This window comes from Oncorhynchus clarkii, chromosome 9 (assembly GCF_045791955.1).
Source record: "Oncorhynchus clarkii lewisi isolate Uvic-CL-2024 chromosome 9, UVic_Ocla_1.0, whole genome shotgun sequence".
In the NCBI taxonomy this organism is placed as follows: Eukaryota; Metazoa; Chordata; class Actinopteri; order Salmoniformes; family Salmonidae; genus Oncorhynchus; species Oncorhynchus clarkii.
This window is the reverse complement of record NC_092155.1, coordinates 66,376,484-66,382,556: the sequence shown is the minus strand read 5'-3', so window position 1 is coordinate 66,382,556 and position 6,073 is coordinate 66,376,484.

Below are 6,073 nucleotides of genomic sequence, written 5' to 3'. Positions count from 1 at the left end.
GACCAGAGAACAACAAATACATCATATCTAAGACAACATATGAAAACAGCAGTTATTACTGCAAACAATAAATATAGGGATCAATGGATAGACTACAAAATGAAGATTATTTATTTATTAACATTAAAATTACTCCTAGTCCTATCTTCTCTGCAATAAAGATATCTGTACATTTCACGGTGAATTTTGCATGGGTATATAATTTTTTTTATGCAGCATCATCATTACATAACATTTAAGCACTTCTACAAATTTGCTCATTCAGAATGGTGCTTTTCAGAAAAGCTTTTTATTCATCTGGTTTCATTGCACCAAACTGTTTTTTGAATCTGTCAAATAGCAGTGTGTTATTTCAGCTAAAACAAAGATGGCTGACTCGCTGCTGTGTGCTGATGATTCAGATTTGGATTAAAGATGGAGATCTATGTAATCTCTTGCTATTCACTATCTCACTCCTGTGTCATTGTTTTTCTTTATATCTACTTATACAGTTAGAAATGACTGCCTCATTCTTATTATTATTAAAACTGCCCTCTTGCAAGTTGTATCTTGCTTTATGGTGTAAATACAATTACATACACACTACCATTCAAAAGTTTGGGGTCACTTGGAAATGTCTTTGTTTTTATGAAGAAAAGCTATTTTTTTGTCCATTAAAATGACGTGAAATGGATCAGAAATACAGTAGACATTGTTAATGTTGTAAATGACTATTGTAACTGGACAACTTCCGGTGAAACTGGAGGGCGTGCAATTCAAATAAATAATAATAAATATTATGGATTTTAAACATTTATGTACTTATACATCTTATACTTATACATCTTATATTGGCTGAAAGCTTAAATTCTTGTTAATTTAACTGCACTGTCCGATTTACAGTAGCTATTACAGTGAAAACATGCCATGTGATTGTTTGAGGACGGCGCCCCACATCAAAATATTTTTCCACGGGCACAGGTTTCATACATTCACAAATAACGATTAAATATTCACTTACTTTTTGAAAATCTTTCTCTGATTTATCATCCAAAGGGTCCCAGCTATAACATGTAGTGTCATTTTGTTAGATAAAATCCTTCTTTATATCCCAAAAAGTCTGTTTAGTTGGCGCCATCGATTTGAGTAATCCACTCGTTCAACAGCAGAGGAAGGAATCCAAAAATCTACCCCTAAACTTTGTGTCAACAAGTCAAAATACATGTCTATTTACTCCTCAGATACCCTAAAATGTAATCAAACTATAATATATATTTTGAAAATAAGTATGTTCAATAGGAAACTGATTTTAGCAGGTGAGCAATTTCTTTATGGCGCACGCAAGCACAAATTTACAAGACTGTGTCCCACTACTAAAACTGATTTATCTTGTTCGTTTTTGAAGTTACAAGCCTGAAACCTTGAACATAGACTGCTGACACCCTGTGGAAGCCATAGGAATTGCATCCAGGGAGCTATTTTCAATATGACCTTACTCTTGCATTTCTAAGAGGACAGTCTCTCTCAAAAAAAATGTCAGGTTGGTTATTCTTTGGATTTTCTCCTACCATATCTATTGTCTTATATTATCCTATATTATTTTAACATTTCTACGAACTTCAAAGTGTTTTCTTTCCAATGGTACCAATTACATGAATATCCTGGCTTCAGGGCCTGAACTACAGGCAGTTTACTATGGGCACGTCATTCAGACAGGAAGTGGAGAAAAAAGGGGCCTAGACCTAAGAAGTTAAAACAACATTAAATGGATTAGAAATACAGTGTAAATGTGTTGTAAATGACTATTGTAGTTGGAAATGGCAGATTTTTTAAATGGAATATCTACATAGGCGTACAGAGGCCCATTATCAGCAACCATCACTCCTGTGTTCCAATGGCACGTTGTGTTAGCTAATCCAAGTTTATCATTTTAAAAGGCTAATTGATCATTAGAAAACGCTTTTGCAATTATGTTAACACAGCTGAAAACTGTTGTTCTGATTAAAGAAGCAATACAACTGGCCTTCTTTAGACTAGTTGAGTATCTGGAGCATCAGCATTTGTGGGTTCGATTACAGGCTCAAAATGGCCAGAAACAGAGATCTTTCTTCTGAAACTCGTCAGTCTATTCTAGTTCTGAGAAATGAAGGCAATTCCATGCGAGAAATTGCCAAGAAGTCCTCATCAAGAGGATAAGTACATTAGACTGTCTAGTTTGAGAAACAGATGCCTCACAAGTCCTCATCTGGCAGCTTCATTAAATAGTACCCGCAAAACACCAGTCTCAACGAGTTCCTCTGTCCAGTGTCTGTGTTCTTTTGCCCATCTTAATCTTTTATTTTTATTGGCCAGTCTGAGATATGGCTTTTTCTTTGCAACTCTGCCTAGAAGGCCAGCATCCCGGAATTGCCTCTTCACTGTTGACGTTGAGACGGGTGTTTTGAGGGTACTATTTAATGAAGCTGCTAGATGAGGACTTGTGAGGCATCTGTTTCTCAAACTAGATAGTCTAATGTACTTATCCTCTTGCTCAGTTGTACACCGGGGCCTCCCCCCTCTTTTTATTCTGGTTAGGGCCAGTTTGCACTGTTCTGTGAAAGGAGTAGTATACAGCACAGTTTTCAGCTGTGCTAACATAATTGCAAAAGGGTTTTCTAATGATCAATTAACCTTTTAAAATTATAAACTTTGATTAGCTAACACAACATGCCATTGAAACACAGGAGTGATGGTTGCTGATAATGGGCCTCTGTATGCCTATGTAGATATTCCATAAGAAAATCTGCCGTTTCCAGCTACAATAGTCATTTACAACATTAACAATGTCTACACTGTATTTTTTATCAATTTGATGTTATTTTAATGGACAAAAAAAATGCTTTTCTTTCAAAAACAAGGATATTTCGAAAGGACCCCAAACTTTTGAACGGTAGTGTAGGTAGGTAATTTATGGACATTAGAAGTTCTGTCATTGGCCCATTATTACATTAGAAGTTCTATCAAAAGCCCATTATCACATTAGAAGTTCTGTCAAAGGCCATTTATTACATTAGAAGGTCTGTCAAAAGCCCATTATTACATTGAAGTTCTGTCGTAGGCCCATTATTACACTAGAATCTCTGTCATAGGCCATTATTACAATGTAATAAACTGTAGTATGATCTCTGCATACTGTGGAAAGGACGCCTCCTAGACGGAAAGGACGCCTCCTAGAAAGGACGCCTCCTTTGTCGCCTCCTAGAGACCTAACCATCTAATTCTCTCTTCATAATGTAGTCTAATTCAGGTGTGTGGCCTAATCATTCTGATAGATGGCGCCCCAATGCCATACATTCATTGTTACCTCAACGGCTCTAGTCCTAGGGTTTTGTCTAGAAGGGATACAGCTTTTGTCAAAATTGACTTTTTGTAGCAGGTTTAGGATAACTTAAGCAGCAGGTTAGGAGAATGAACGTAGCAAGTTAGGAGAATTAGGTTTAGGTTAGGAAAAGACTTAGGGTTAAGGTTAGCTAAAATGCCAAATAAATAAACTTTTGACTTCAAATTTGACAAAAGCTGTAATCATACTAGACATGACCTAGTCCTAAGGCTCGGACAAAGCCAGCCAGGTAGGCCGGGCACGTGATATAAATACTGCACATTCATATCAAACATTGCCAAATGTGACTTTGCCCTCTCTCTTTTGATCTTTTTTGACTAATTGATACTTTGACCAATCAGATCAGCTCTGAAAAAGAGCTAATGTAAAAAGATGTGATGTGATTGGTCATAAGACCAATTAGTGGAAAAAATATCAAAATGTGCATGCCTTTGTAAACACACCTTTACTGGCCTCCTCTCACCCTCAATGGCTCAGACACCAGTGGACAAGATAAGTTGCAACACGGTGCAACTATGATTTGAATGTATGGATGAGGTGTAAACTCACGAAGTTGGCTATTTTAATACAGTAAGGCACACTATTTTCCTGAATACCTGATCGTCGATGAGGACTTATAAATGGACAGGTAGCCTACCTTTCGCTTTGAAGACGAGGATGAAGAGCTTCAGTTAAAACATCTTCTCGTTTCTGATGACAGGTAATGTGCCAGTAGGGTTGTAATATTGAGTGCTTTAGAGGAAAATGCAGACCTCTGTAGCGACACCATTTGATTTGTTACATTGACTGTTAAAACGTGTGTACTGTACAGGTTGTGTTCAATGCATTATCATGCTATTTCCGTATTCAGTGCATGAAGTATAAAACATATTTCCATTGTCACCATGTTTGAGGGCAATATGTATTAACTGGCACCATAATACAATGAATTGTTGACAGCTAAAATGTGCATGCTTATTATTTGACTCAGTCAGTTCAATTGTTTGTGTGTGGCCTTTTTCAGCAAGACCCTGTAATGTGCAGTTTGTGGAAAGTCCCAGTTCTCTTTACATGGGTTGGATTAGTTTTTTGTATACAGTAAGCTATGGTATCTTTTGTGTAGCCTACCACACCACAACCTACCCTAAATTATAACACTTTGTGTTTGCAGAGAGAAACCCCCAGCCTAAAAACATCCACATCTCTTCTCTACCTCCCAGTCTTCCCACAGGCCAGGAGCCAACGCATGGAGAAGGTAAGGCAGCACTAGAAATAGAACAGTAAAGTGTACTATGACAGGAGCAGGTTCGGTTACGTTGGCTGGTTGTTTCAGCGGGAGTCCAAAAGACAACACAGAAGTTAGGGTTTGCATGACAAACACATCTCAGAAAAAAACAGGTATTAGGAATCAAGGTAAGCCCCATGTGCAGACTGTGTGAAGTAACAATGTTTATTGTAACCACAAGGGTAGGCAAACGACAGGTCAAGGCAGGCAGGGGTCGACATTCCAGAACAGAGGTACAGGTACAGGACGGCCAAGGTACAGGACGGCAGGCAGGCTCAGGGACAGGGTAAGACAGATGTCGGTAATCCAGAGATGGAGCAAAGGCACAGGACGGAAGGCAGGCAGGCAGGCAGGCTTAGGGTCAGGGTCAGAGACAGGCAGTGGTCAGGCGGGCGGGTACAGGGTCAGGACAGGTAAAAAACCAGGAGGATGCGAAAAAGAGAGACTAGGGAAAAACAGGAGCTGAGACAAAACTCTGGTAGGCTTGAACAGGCAAGATGAACTGGCAACAGACAGACAGAAAACACAGGTATAAATACACAGGGGATAATGGGGAAGATGGGTGACACCCGGAGGGGGATGGCGACAAGCACAAGGACAGGTGAAACAGCCCCCCCCCCCCCCCCTCTCTTTAGGGACGCCACCTGGTGTCCTACCTGGAGGCATACCATGTTGAACGGGGTGCTGACGCTGAGACTCAGAGATGAGGGCTGGGTCCAGGTTGTCCCTAGTGGAGACCCAGAACCTCTCTTCCGGGCCATACCCCTCCCAGTCAACCATGTACTGGAATCACCTGCCCAGAGGTCGAACATTCTGGAGGCGTCTCACCATGTATGCCAGTCGGCCGTTGATGAGACGAGGGAGAGGGGTGGGCATGGAAACAGGAGACAAGGGGCAGTTATACATGGTTTTAACTCCAGACACAGAAAAGGTAGGAAAAATACGGAGGGTACGGGGCAACAGAGGACGAACAGCAGAGGGGCTATTGATCTTGGAGCAGGGGGAAAAGGTCTCGGCTTCTGGGGTAGTAGCCACGGCACTATAGCTTGACCTTCTTGGATACCGGTCCGTGCTGCTGAAGAGAAGTTGCCCGGGCCTTACTGAACCTCTCCCGGAGGTCCTGGTACTCTGCGGAGCAGGGTCCGGGGAAATTTCCAAGCCCCCAGGAAGATGTCCTGGGGCAGGCAGAGCTGACTTCAGGCAATGAGAGTGGCAGGACAGGCTCCAGCCCATGTTGGCACCAGTAGCCCAGTCAATGGAGGGATTGTGTCGCTGGAGCCAAGAGAATCCCAATACCATGGGAACCTGCGGAGACTCAACCAGCAGGAATTGGATCGTCTCGCTGTGGTTCCCCGACACTCGTAGGTTTACTGGGGTGGTCTGGTGGGTGATCCGACCTATAGAGCGCCCATCCAGGACTCTAACACCCATGGAAATGGAGCGGGGTTGAG